The sequence below is a fragment of the Tachypleus tridentatus genome, chromosome 12 (assembly GCF_004210375.1).
Source record: "Tachypleus tridentatus isolate NWPU-2018 chromosome 12, ASM421037v1, whole genome shotgun sequence".
Taxonomy (NCBI): domain Eukaryota; kingdom Metazoa; phylum Arthropoda; class Merostomata; order Xiphosura; family Limulidae; genus Tachypleus; species Tachypleus tridentatus.
Window position 1 is genome coordinate 111,641,081 of NC_134836.1, and position 11,874 is coordinate 111,652,954.

Here is an 11,874-nt window from a genome sequence, read left to right on the forward strand (position 1 = left end):
AAACAAAAATACCTTCACTACGTTTTTATGAACCTAAAAACACACACCTAAGATTATTTATTATACTTTTCGTGATGACATCTTTGTACTTTATGTTTCGTCAACCACTTCATTATTGTTTGTTTGTTTTTGAATTTCGCGCAAAGCTACACGAGGGCTATCCGTGCTACCCGTCCCTAATTTAGCAGTGTAAGACAAGAGGGAAGGCAGCTAGTCATCACCACCCACCGCCAACTCTTGGGCTACTATTTTACCAACGAATAGTGGGATTGACCGTAACATTATAACGCCCCCACGGCTGAAAGGGGGAGTATGTTTGGCGCGATGGGGATGCGAACCCGCGACCCTCAAGTTACGAGTCCCACGCCTTAACACGTTTGGCCATACCGGGCCCTACTTCATTATAACCTTGGCTTTACAAAAAGGAACATTCGAGGTTATTTCACCTTATTTATAAGAGACCTTCTCTTTTCATTAAGCACGTTTTTCATAAACTAAATTATGACGGAGATATAATTAAGGAGTGTCTTATGAACATGAAAATCCATGTTAAAAACTGTGTCTAACAATCGATTCTGCACATTTCTAACTGTAATTAATATACTCATAAACGTAAATAACAATAAATATCTATTTTCCTTAACTTCTTCAGCACCTTTATTTTGTACAATGTGTAACCAAATTCCATCGTTTTTCTATCTTCTTAATGACGAGAAAAACCACTTGTAGAGAAAAATATATACACTGCTGGCCAAAATCTTAAAGCCAATGAACATAAAGAAAAAAATATGCATTTTGCGTTGTTAGACTCAACCACTTATTTGAGTAGAGTTTCGAAAGATGGAAATAAGAAAAGGGAAAAAAATATTTTTAGCATTTAATAGGGAAAATGTGAACATCAAAGCACGCCCTCTATATTCCTACACTCAATTACACAAGTCTCTTCAAACATGTCAGTCACTTACCTCTTTCTTTTTTTGTGAGCCTGACGACGACCGAAGAAGGTCGAAACGTTGTTTCCTTCTCTTCTTAAAGTTTTTTTAACACATACAAGCAGTTTTTAAATATATACGTTTTTCCGTCAGATCTCTAGATTCTATCAGAACATGGCGTGTATAAAATTCAACTTGTTACGTATTATTCTTTATCCTTGACGAGTCTCCTCTTTATTACGTTACTTACTTTACGTATTACTGATTGAAATCAGTACAAATATGAACTTGAAAATAGAAGATAAATAAATGTTAATACCTATTAAATTTATGATATTTTGCAACAAGTTTGAAACAAACAATGTTCTTTTTTAACACAAATATATTTTGATACAAAAATTATAATTTATGAAAACCGTTATCACTAAGAGTTATTACAAATGATGGATTATATACAACAGTTTTACAGACGTTAATACTGTCCCTCCTAGTTTAAGTTAGCTAGTTTGATAGGCTGCACATCCTTACAAACTGAATGTTTCCGCCGAATATATTTAATATTTTCGAAGTAATAATAACATAAAAGTTGATTAAACTGAAGTTGAACGGTTTGTAATGTTAAAAATCTATAAATGTTGCTGGTCAAACTGTGTAGTTTTCCGATTAGTTAGAGCTAATATTGCATTCTGATGGTAAGTGACTAACAACATTCTTCACGTATTACTGTCTCTCGGTTTTTATATGAATCAAGCGCGTCGTTCGAAGTTTCAAGAATGTTCTAGCGCGTTTTCGTAAAAGAAATGTTGTGTACCAAACTTAAGAAACTTCTACAAATTTCTGGAAAAGGCTGGTCTAGAAAAAATGCAAACACCAATCAAATTAAAGTATTTTTGCTTTTAAAATTTCGTCCTTCCCACTATTTTATGATTGGTCATGTTAAAATAGTTTCAAAATACAGACGAAGTTTCTACTTTTACAACCATTACGGCCAAAATAAATAAGATCATAGATGTTTTTTAAGAATGACTCCACTGTTCATGAACATATAATTTTATGTGTATGTTTTTTTGTTATATTTAATGCAAAGTCAGTTTTCAGCTATAAGTGAAATGTGGGTGTACTGTTAGAATTACATTACCATTTGACTTTCCTTCAAGTCTTCTTTTGTAGATCATTTCATCTGTGATTATTAAAAACTATAGTAACAATTTTTTGGTGTGTTTTTTAAAAAACAAAACATATCTTATCAACCGTTACACAGATATTTGTGTGTTCGTGTTTTATATGTTTTTACAGCAATTTCTTAACTTTATATTTGTGATTAAAATAAGGAATGGTACAAGTTACAACATTAAAACACAACTTGTTTTTTAATTTCGCGCAAAGCTGCTTGAGGGCTATCTGCGCTAGATGTCTCTAATTTAGCAGTGTAAGACTAGAAGAAAGGTAGCTAGTCATCACCACACACCGCCAACTCTTGGGCTACTCTTTTACCAACAAATGTGGGATTGACCGTCACATTAACGCTCCCACGGCTGAAAGGTTGACCATGTTTGGAGTGACCGGGATTCGAACCTCAAATTACGAGTCGAATACCTTAACCCACCTGGCCATGCTGGACCTTTTCTATTGAAAGGACGAATAACTACTTTAAAAATTTAGTGAAGCTTTTACGTCACTTTGTGTTTTCAGCCTTTTACAGGTTTTATTTCATTTTATTTAATAGTGTGATTAAGTTTTCTGTTACATATTGTCTAATTAAATTTAAATCAATTTTTATCTTTACTAACTTTAATTGTCCTGTGCTCTTTATTTTTATAACTTTAATCACCAAAGTATAAGTTTCTATAATTATATCTCTTCTTGCTGTATTGTACATTCGAATTTTGTCTCTATCATCTCCCTGGAAAGGACTCGAATGCACTTTTATCTTTTCACCAAAAAACACTAACATCTGTGGAGTTTATCAAATTACATGTTTTGTCTGTATTGAGGGTAAAAACATTGGATATACTCACTTCTTTATTGATGAATCTACTATTTCTTATTTCTGATCCGACTTATATTTCTGATGGTAAAAAATAATAATAATTTAAATTACGATGATTCTCAACACCAACTGTAGATGTTTCTCAAGACCGTTAATAGTGTAGTGTCACATATTTTACTGTACACATTATTAACAGATGTTTCTCAAGACCGTTAATAGTGTAGTGTCGCATATTTTACTGTTCACATTATTAATAACACATAGACTATATATATAGTTTGATTCGAATTTTAGCATAAAAGGCAACTGTATTTTTATCTGCACATTTTGTTTTTCATATTTTAACTGTTTCAAAGAAGGAACATGCCAGTAGTTACATAGTAAGGTTGAGCTTTGTGTGGAATTTTACCCGTTTAGGTTGTGGTGACCTTCGATTTTGCCTTGCTATGGTTTTTTAATGTCATAGTTATTACTGTGTGTTTCCTTTAAGTGGATTATTTTCATTTTTCTGTAATCGACATCGCGGGAAACAGTTGTAGATTCCGTTTGTTTTGAGTTACACAGTTGCCATGACAACTTTAGAGGAAACGTTAAAAATTCCGATGTCTGTCATGCCCCCTCATCTTCTCGCATGCTGTACACTGCAGTACATTTAGAACGTGGAGAATCAAAGTAATTTTATTTTATAAATAAGTTATTCACACGCGTGCAGAATTAAACATTGAATAGCTCTCTATATATTATGCTTTAATTAAGATAATTTTGGATCTGTCAAGTGAAAGTGCAGTGGGATGCCTTGATCCAGAGACCAAAACACTCTTAAATATCCTTGGTTGATTTTTGTGTAGGCTAAAATAAATGTAAGAAATATAGAAGTACAAGTTTCATGTGAAGTTGATCTCCCAATAATATCTACAAATAAGGAAAACATAATTTAAATATTATGATGAGAAAACTGTTTGGATTATCTTTAAATTAACCGAGAACTTGGAAAAGGATATAATCTATATTTTGTAAAAGACAGTATTACAAATCATGTACATTCATTTGTTAGTAAGACGATGGTGACTGTTAACTTTATTAATTAAGAACGAAATATTGGAACAGTCAACAGATGTTCATGAAAACACATAACCATGATCAAAGTGTTAAATGTATTACAAGTAAAAATAAGCAATTCCTCTTAGAGCGAGAATATGAAGTTTATTAATCATACCGACTAATTTATTTTATATTTACTGTTTTTATTATGTCAAACCTGGGATATTTTTAGAAATAATGAAACCAGTTTAGAAGAGGAACTTATTGACTGTGAAGAATTTTGTAGAGTTTGTGTTGTTGTTGTTTTATATTGTCTAGAGACGTTTTCTGATCTATATATTATGTTTGTAATCAATTACAAAGCTACGAAATTCGGTATTTGTTCTCATCCCACTGTGTCACAGAGGGGTCTACTCGAGTTACCCAATTTGTATCACTTATTTATTTCATCTTCAACTTAAGTTAAACTTTCAAAATATTCAAAACCATAGTGCAGTGGCATGTTGTCAATTGCACATTGGTTCTTTAAGTCATGTGTTTCTTTGAATTTCAATTTTTAAAACAGTATTTTAAATTATTAAACATGTAAATTTATAAATTACTCAGTAATATATGCGTGGCAATATGTATCTATAACAACCCACATTTCTGTTTTTGTCGACAGGTGTTAGACAGTATGGAAGAAATTTTTAAATGTTCTTATTTGTACACTTGTCTTTATTTTATTAAAAAGTAAACATAAAACATATTCCCTGCTACATTATCAACTATAAAAATATATTATGATAATTAATGAAATGTCCACTAGTCTACAAATCAGGCGTGCGCTTCGTAATCTGAGGGTCGCGTGTTCGCGCCCGAGTCGCGCCAAATATGCTCGCCCTCCCAGCCGTGGGGGCGTTATAATGTGACGGTCAATCCCACTTTTCGTTGGTAAAAGAGTAGCCCAAGAGTTGGCGGTGGGTGGTGATGACTAGCTGCCTTCCCTCTAGTCTTACACTGCTAAATTAGGGACGGCTAGCACAGATAGCCCTCGAGTAGCTTTGTGCGAAATTCCAAAACAAACAAACAAACAAATGTAATCTCTTGTACTACTGACAGTGTTACCTTCACCGTTTAAAGGGCCTGCTGCATTTTATGTATGTTGCGACTATCTTTAAATTTATATGTCAGTTTTACATTTTTTTTCCTTTAATAATTCGCAAAAGGAAAACTCTCCAAATTCGTCACAAAAAAGAAACATTTTTTTTTATATTTCTCGTCAGTTCATGAAATAAAATATGGTATTTCACGAACTACTTCGCCGAACGTCTTCGCGGCAGGATGTTCAACACAGGTCTGAGAAAAGTTTCTCATGGTATAAACAGTTTTCCCACAGGATGTTCAACATAGGTCTGAGAAAAGTCTCTCATGGTATAAACAGTTTTCCCACAGGATGTTCAACACAGGTCTGAGAAAAGTCTCTCATGGTATAAACAGTTTTCCCACAGGATGTTCAACACAGGTCTGAGAAAAGTTTCTCATGGTATAAACAGTTTTCCCACAGGATGTTCAACATAGGTCTGAGAAAAGTCTCTCATGGTATAAACAGTTTTCCCACAGGATGTTCAACACAGGTCTGAGAAAAGTTTCTCATGGTATAAACAGTTTTCCCACAGGATGTTCAACATAGGTCTGAGAAAAGTCTCTCATGGTATAAACAGTTTTCCCACAGGATGTTCAACACAGGTCTGAGAAAAGTTTCTCATGGTATAAACAGTTTTCCCACAGGATGTTCAACACAGGTCTGAGAAAAGTTTCTCATGGTATAAACAGTTTTCCCACAGGATGTTCAACACAGGTCTGAGAAAAGTCTCTCATGGTATAAACAGTTTTCCCACAGGATGTTCAACACAGGTCTGAGAAAAGTTTCTCATGGTATAAACAGTTTTCCCACAGGATGTTCAACACAGGTCTGAGAAAAGTTTCTCATGGTATAAACAGTTTTCCCACAGGATGTTCAACACAGGTCTGAGAAAAGTCTCTCATGGTATAAACAGTTTTCCCACAGGATGTTCAACACAGGTCTGAGAAAAGTCTCTCTTGGTATAAACAGTTTTCCCACAGGATGTTCAACATAGGTCTGAGAAAAGTTTCTCATGGTATAAACAGTTTTCCCACACGATGTTCAACACAGGTCTGAGAAAAGTTTCTCATGGTATAAACAGTTTTCCCACAGGATGTTAAACACAGGTCTGAGAGAAGTTTCTGATGGTATAAACAGTTTTCCCACAGGATGGTCAACACAGGTCTGAGAAAAGTTTCTCATGGTATAAACAGTTTTCCCACAGGATGTTCAACACAGGTCTGAGAGAAGTTTCTCATGGTATAAACAGTTTTCCCACAGGATGTTCAACACAGGTCTGAGAAAAGTCTCTCATGGTATAAACAGTTTTCCCACAGGATGTTCAACACAGGTCTGAGAAAAGTTTCTCATGGTATAAATAGTTTTCCCACAGGATGTTCAACATAGGTCTGAGAGAAGTTTCTCATGGTATAAACAGTTTTCCCACAGGATGTTCAACACAGGTCTGAGAAAAGTTTCTCATGGTATAAACAGTTTTCCCACAGGATGTTCAACACAGGTCTGAGAAAAGTCTCTCATGGTATAAACAGTTTTCCCACAGGATGTTCAACACAGGTCTGAGAAAAGTTTCTCATGGTATAAACAGTTTTCCCACAGGATGTTCAACACAGGTCTGAGAGAAGTTTCTCATGGTATAAACAGTTTTCCCACAGGATGTTCAACACAGGTCTGAGAAAAGTCTCTCATGGTATAAACAGTTTTCCCACAGGATGTTCAACACAGGTCTGAGAAAAGTTTCTCATGGTATAAATAGTTTTCCCACAGGATGTTCAACATAGGTCTGAGAGAAGTTTCTCATGGTATAAACAGTTTTCCCACAGGATGTTCAACACAGGTCTGAGAAAAGTTTCTCATGGTATGAACAGTTTTCCCACAGGATGTTCAACACAGGTCTGAGAAAAGTTTCTCATGGTATAAACAGTTTTCCCACAGGATGTTCAACGCAGGTCTGAGAAAAGTCTCTCATGGTATAAACAGTTTTCCCACAGGATGTTCAACACAGGTCTGAGAAAAGTCTCTCATGGAAAAACAGTTTTCCCACAGGATGTTCAACACAGGTCTGAGAAAAGTCTCTCATGGTATAAACAGTTTTCCCACAGGATGTTCAACACAGGTCTGAGAAAAGTCTCTCATGGTATAAACAGTTTTCCCACAGGATGTTCAACACATGTCTGAGAAAAGTCTCTCATGGTATAAACAGTTTTCCCACAGGATGTTCAACACATGTCTGAGAAAAGTCTCTCATGGTATAAACACCATTTTTTAAAATTGCAGTTCCATGTTTGTGTAGAGCAGAACAAGAATCTATAGAAGTAATCGGTCTTTCAACACAAGATGTGAAGGTATGTTGAGGTGTAATTGTTATTCTCTTTACGTGTTTATCAGAAAAACTCTCACATAAGGTACGGTCAGTTGAGAACTCACATGCGATTTTACTATCAATATAAAAATGAATAAAACAGACAATTATTGTGTTTATTTGTTGTTAAGCACAAAACTACACACTGGTCTATCTTATTCGTTAACACCCCAGAATGACTGAATCCCGAATCGTAGCACTGTAAGCTCATTTGATAACCAATGACTCCATATAAACCAGTATTGGTATATACAGTTTTATCTCGTTACGAGAAATAGTTTAAATTTTTATAGAAGTGACCTTGAAAGAAAACTAAAGTTTACAAAAGTTCAATGAATTAACAGCTTTAATTAATGTTCTCACATACAAACTAACATGTACATATTAACAACACATTACAACGATTGAATATAAATAAGTAACACTGGTTATAACAAAATAACATGTGTTAGGTGCCTTTAATTCATTGTAATAAGTAGGAAGTAAAAAATGTCGATCCACCAATATAACGTATGATTTCATAATACTGAGATGTCATCGTTATGGTTCAGAATATTTTAAAAACAATTTATGTTTGATACTATAATATAGAGTCAGTACTTTGTAACGGATAATAATAATAATTGACAAAAATAATGAAAAATAAGTCTTACACTCACTTGTAAGTGAAACTAAATCAGAACAAAAGAATGTGAAAATACTTTAAAACACCTAGTGTAATAATGTTGTCGAGCATTTCTATACAGTATACAGAAGTTATATATTATATATATAGGCCTATTTATTTATTTATGATTGAAAAAATAAGAAAAACATCTCAGTGTGCAATTCTGAAATTTGCCAAAAAGGTGGTCTCAGAATGATTAATTCAGGCTTTTCTTTTATTATTTTTATTTTAAAATTTCACAGGGGGGGGGGGCATGCATCCGGACCCCCTAGCATGGCTTCGCGTCCGCGGCACTTGCATCAAGCATGCAAAGTAACCCCCTCAATGGCCATTTCTGGCTACGCCCCTGTGCGATGAAGTAGGAATTTCTATTTCCTCACTGTCTTTTCCATTTTGTGTGTCTTCTGAATTTTTCACACTGTTACCATATTGAGATTATATTATTATAGATTTTAAATCAATTTCATTAGGTTCTGTTAAAATATTTTTGTCAACGTTCACAAAACTTTCCGCGTTAACAGAATCATAGGCCCGACATGGCCAGGTGGGTTAAGGCGTGCAACTCGTATTCTGTGGGTCGCGTGTTTGCATCCCCGTCACACCAAACATGCTCGCCCTTTCAGCTGTGGGGCGTTATAAAGTGACGGTCAATCCCACTATTCGTTGGTAAAAGAGTAGCTCAAGAGTTGGCGGTGGGTGGTGATGACTAGCTGCCTTCCCTCTAGTCTTACACTGCTAAATTAGGGATGGCTAGCACAGATAGCCCTCGAGTAGCTTTATGCGAAATTCAAAAACAAAACAAGATCCTCCTTACCTAGGTACCAATCCTACTTTGATAGATGAGGTAGGTGAAAAACAGTTTTCTGTCCGCGTTACGCAGGTTCCGCCATATAGAAGCTCTTTCATAAGAGAAATCTTAAGATAATGCCGCAAAATTTTGATATTTTCGGCTTCTACAGGTTTCTGTAGCATGCAGTTTCCGGCTTAGACAGGGTTTCTTTAAATGTCGGAGTGTCTGTTTAGTGAGCATTGATTCGGCATTTTAATGTATAAAAATTCCTTCTTTATTTCAATCTATATCTTATCCGAGCCAATGAATTTGCAATTATGTCAGTTTTATGTTTCGCGAGTCTTCCGATAGTGTAGCCGTAAGTCTACGGATTTACAACGCTAAAATCAGGGGTTCGATTTCCCTCAGTGAATACAGCAGATAACCCGAAGTGGTTCTGCTATAAGGAAGACACACACACGTTTCGTAAATATTCTATGTTATGCAATGATGTAATTATACGATTTCATCAGTTTTGTGTTGATGTTTTTTTTCTTCAAAATGTCTTCCAGTATTTCCAATGTCAGTTTGTTTACAGCAACAAACAACATACATGGTGTTTTCACGATGTTAGTCGCGAGTTTTCTTTGTTTAGTTTTGATAATTTGTAAGATTTCTAGCACAAATATTTATTTAATCTCTTTGTAAATCATTTGGTTTTTTTCACTTAAATTTTGTTCACGAGGAAAGTAAATTATAATAGATTTGTTTTATTTATTCTTTATGAAAGTTGGCATTCTATTGGTTTTTAAACCATTTCTGATGAATTTGTTTGTTTGTTTTTGAAATTTGCACAAAGCTACTCGAGGGCTATCTGCGCTAGCCATCCCTAATTTAGCAGTGTAAGAGTGGAGGGAAGGCAGCTAGTCATCACCACCAACTGCCAACTCTTGGGCTACTCTTTTACCGACGAATAGTGGGATTGACCGTCACATTATAACGCCCCCACGGCTGGGTGGGCGAACATGTTTGGCGCGACTGGGATGCAAACCCGCGACCCTCAGATTACGAGTCGCACGCCTTAAAACGGTTGACCATGCTGGGCCTTTTTATAATGAAGCTTGAAGAATAGCCATTCTGTTTAAAATATTACTCGATGTTTTGGCGTTGGGTTCTAATGAATTCCTTATCACAAGATATTTAATACCAAAGACTTCAAAAATGCATTGCCTTCAAAGTTACTTCACATGTGAAATGTGCATTTCTGATACGCTAGGCTGAATTCTGTTTTGTTTGTTTGAATTTTGTGGGCTATATGTGATAGATGTCTCTAAGTTAGAAGTGAAAGATTAAAGCAAAGGGAGCTAGTCATCACCACCCACTGCCAACTCTTAAGCTATTCCTTTTACCAACAAATAGTCCAACTGAACATCACATTTTGATGCTTTCACAGTTGAAAGAACGAGCATATTTGATGGGACAAGGATTTGAACTCTAGACCTTCAGACTGAGAGTCAAGCATTCTACCTAGCTGGCTGTGTCAAGCCACCATTCTGTTGGATAACCAGTTATCCTGCAGCTGCAAAGCACTTTTAGACAATCCACAAGATTCATGGCTTCATTAACAACTCAGATTTGTAACTTCCATGTCAACTCAACCCGTGATAGTTCTGAAGTTCAGGCCGTGACTCAATTTTTTCCCCTAGATATAGATGTAATACATGCCATATGCACCAACCACTGTAATGCAAAAACACATTTGTTTCAAGTAATAATAAATGTACAATTCACATATCTTCATTTGGAACAATCTATACAGAGCTACCTTTACCAGATCTGTAACCATGCTTGCTTCTTGCACCAGTTACCAGTCAGCGAGTTCAGCCATCTTATATTCACAAGTTCTTTCATCATTGTTTAGTTATCATGATGATAGAAATATGTCCAAAGGGGAGGGGTGCATAAAACTGAAAGAAGAAATCTTACACTGATAACTGAAAGTCAACCAACGATTTTATATGCATTGACCAGAGTTCCTGACCTTAAAGCTTTTGTAAAGTTTGTGTTCGCAAATCCAATCTGGTTTCTGACAAAAGTTGAACAAAATCTGCAAAAGTAAATAAAATCATGTCCAACATTATAATTCAATCCAGAATTATGTTTATGTTATCCACAAAAAAATAATTTCATAGCTAAGGACTGTTTTCTTTGCTGTAGCAGCATCTTGTTAAGTACAGGTTTTCAAAGGTTCCAGTTGGTGAGCCTATAAAACACCATTCACATCCATAACAATTAAAAATATAGATAATGTTGGGGAAAGAGTTCTGTTCTTAACTCTACAAAGAAAAAACATTTTAGGATATAAGAATCTTCTTTATCCACCACTAATAACCTAAAATACTTTAAGTGTTTAAATACAACGTTTCAGATGAAAAATTAAATCAACAATCGAAAATCCGTTACTATGTGTGCTATATTTGTTTCACTCTTCTGTAAAGTACTGATGAGGCATGAACTTGGAGAAACTAGCCTTCTACAGCAGTAGTAGTATATCAGAAAATACACTAGGCCTCTGATCAAAAACAGTGTAGGAATAAGTTTATAATTTTAGGGTTAAATAGTGCGAAATTTTACCATAAAACATTATTTCAATTGGGTATGACATGGGTTCCATAGCTTCATAATGTTTATATCACCAACTATGTACTTCAGGTTACACAATGAACTAATATTCATGAATTTTAACACTTTTATATTTATATTACAGTAATAAATTGCTATGTTCTGGAAGTGATAACACAATATTGTGAGAATAACATGTTATTACCTGAAGTAGTGGTAGCAGTACTATTCTACAAGTTACTTGTTGGACATCACAGAATATCATTTTTACTATATGATACATCAGTAGATTCGCACAATTACAGATTTAACCTGTTTAGTGCCGTAGACGAGATAACTCGTCCAAGCCGATCGGTAACAGTGCCATA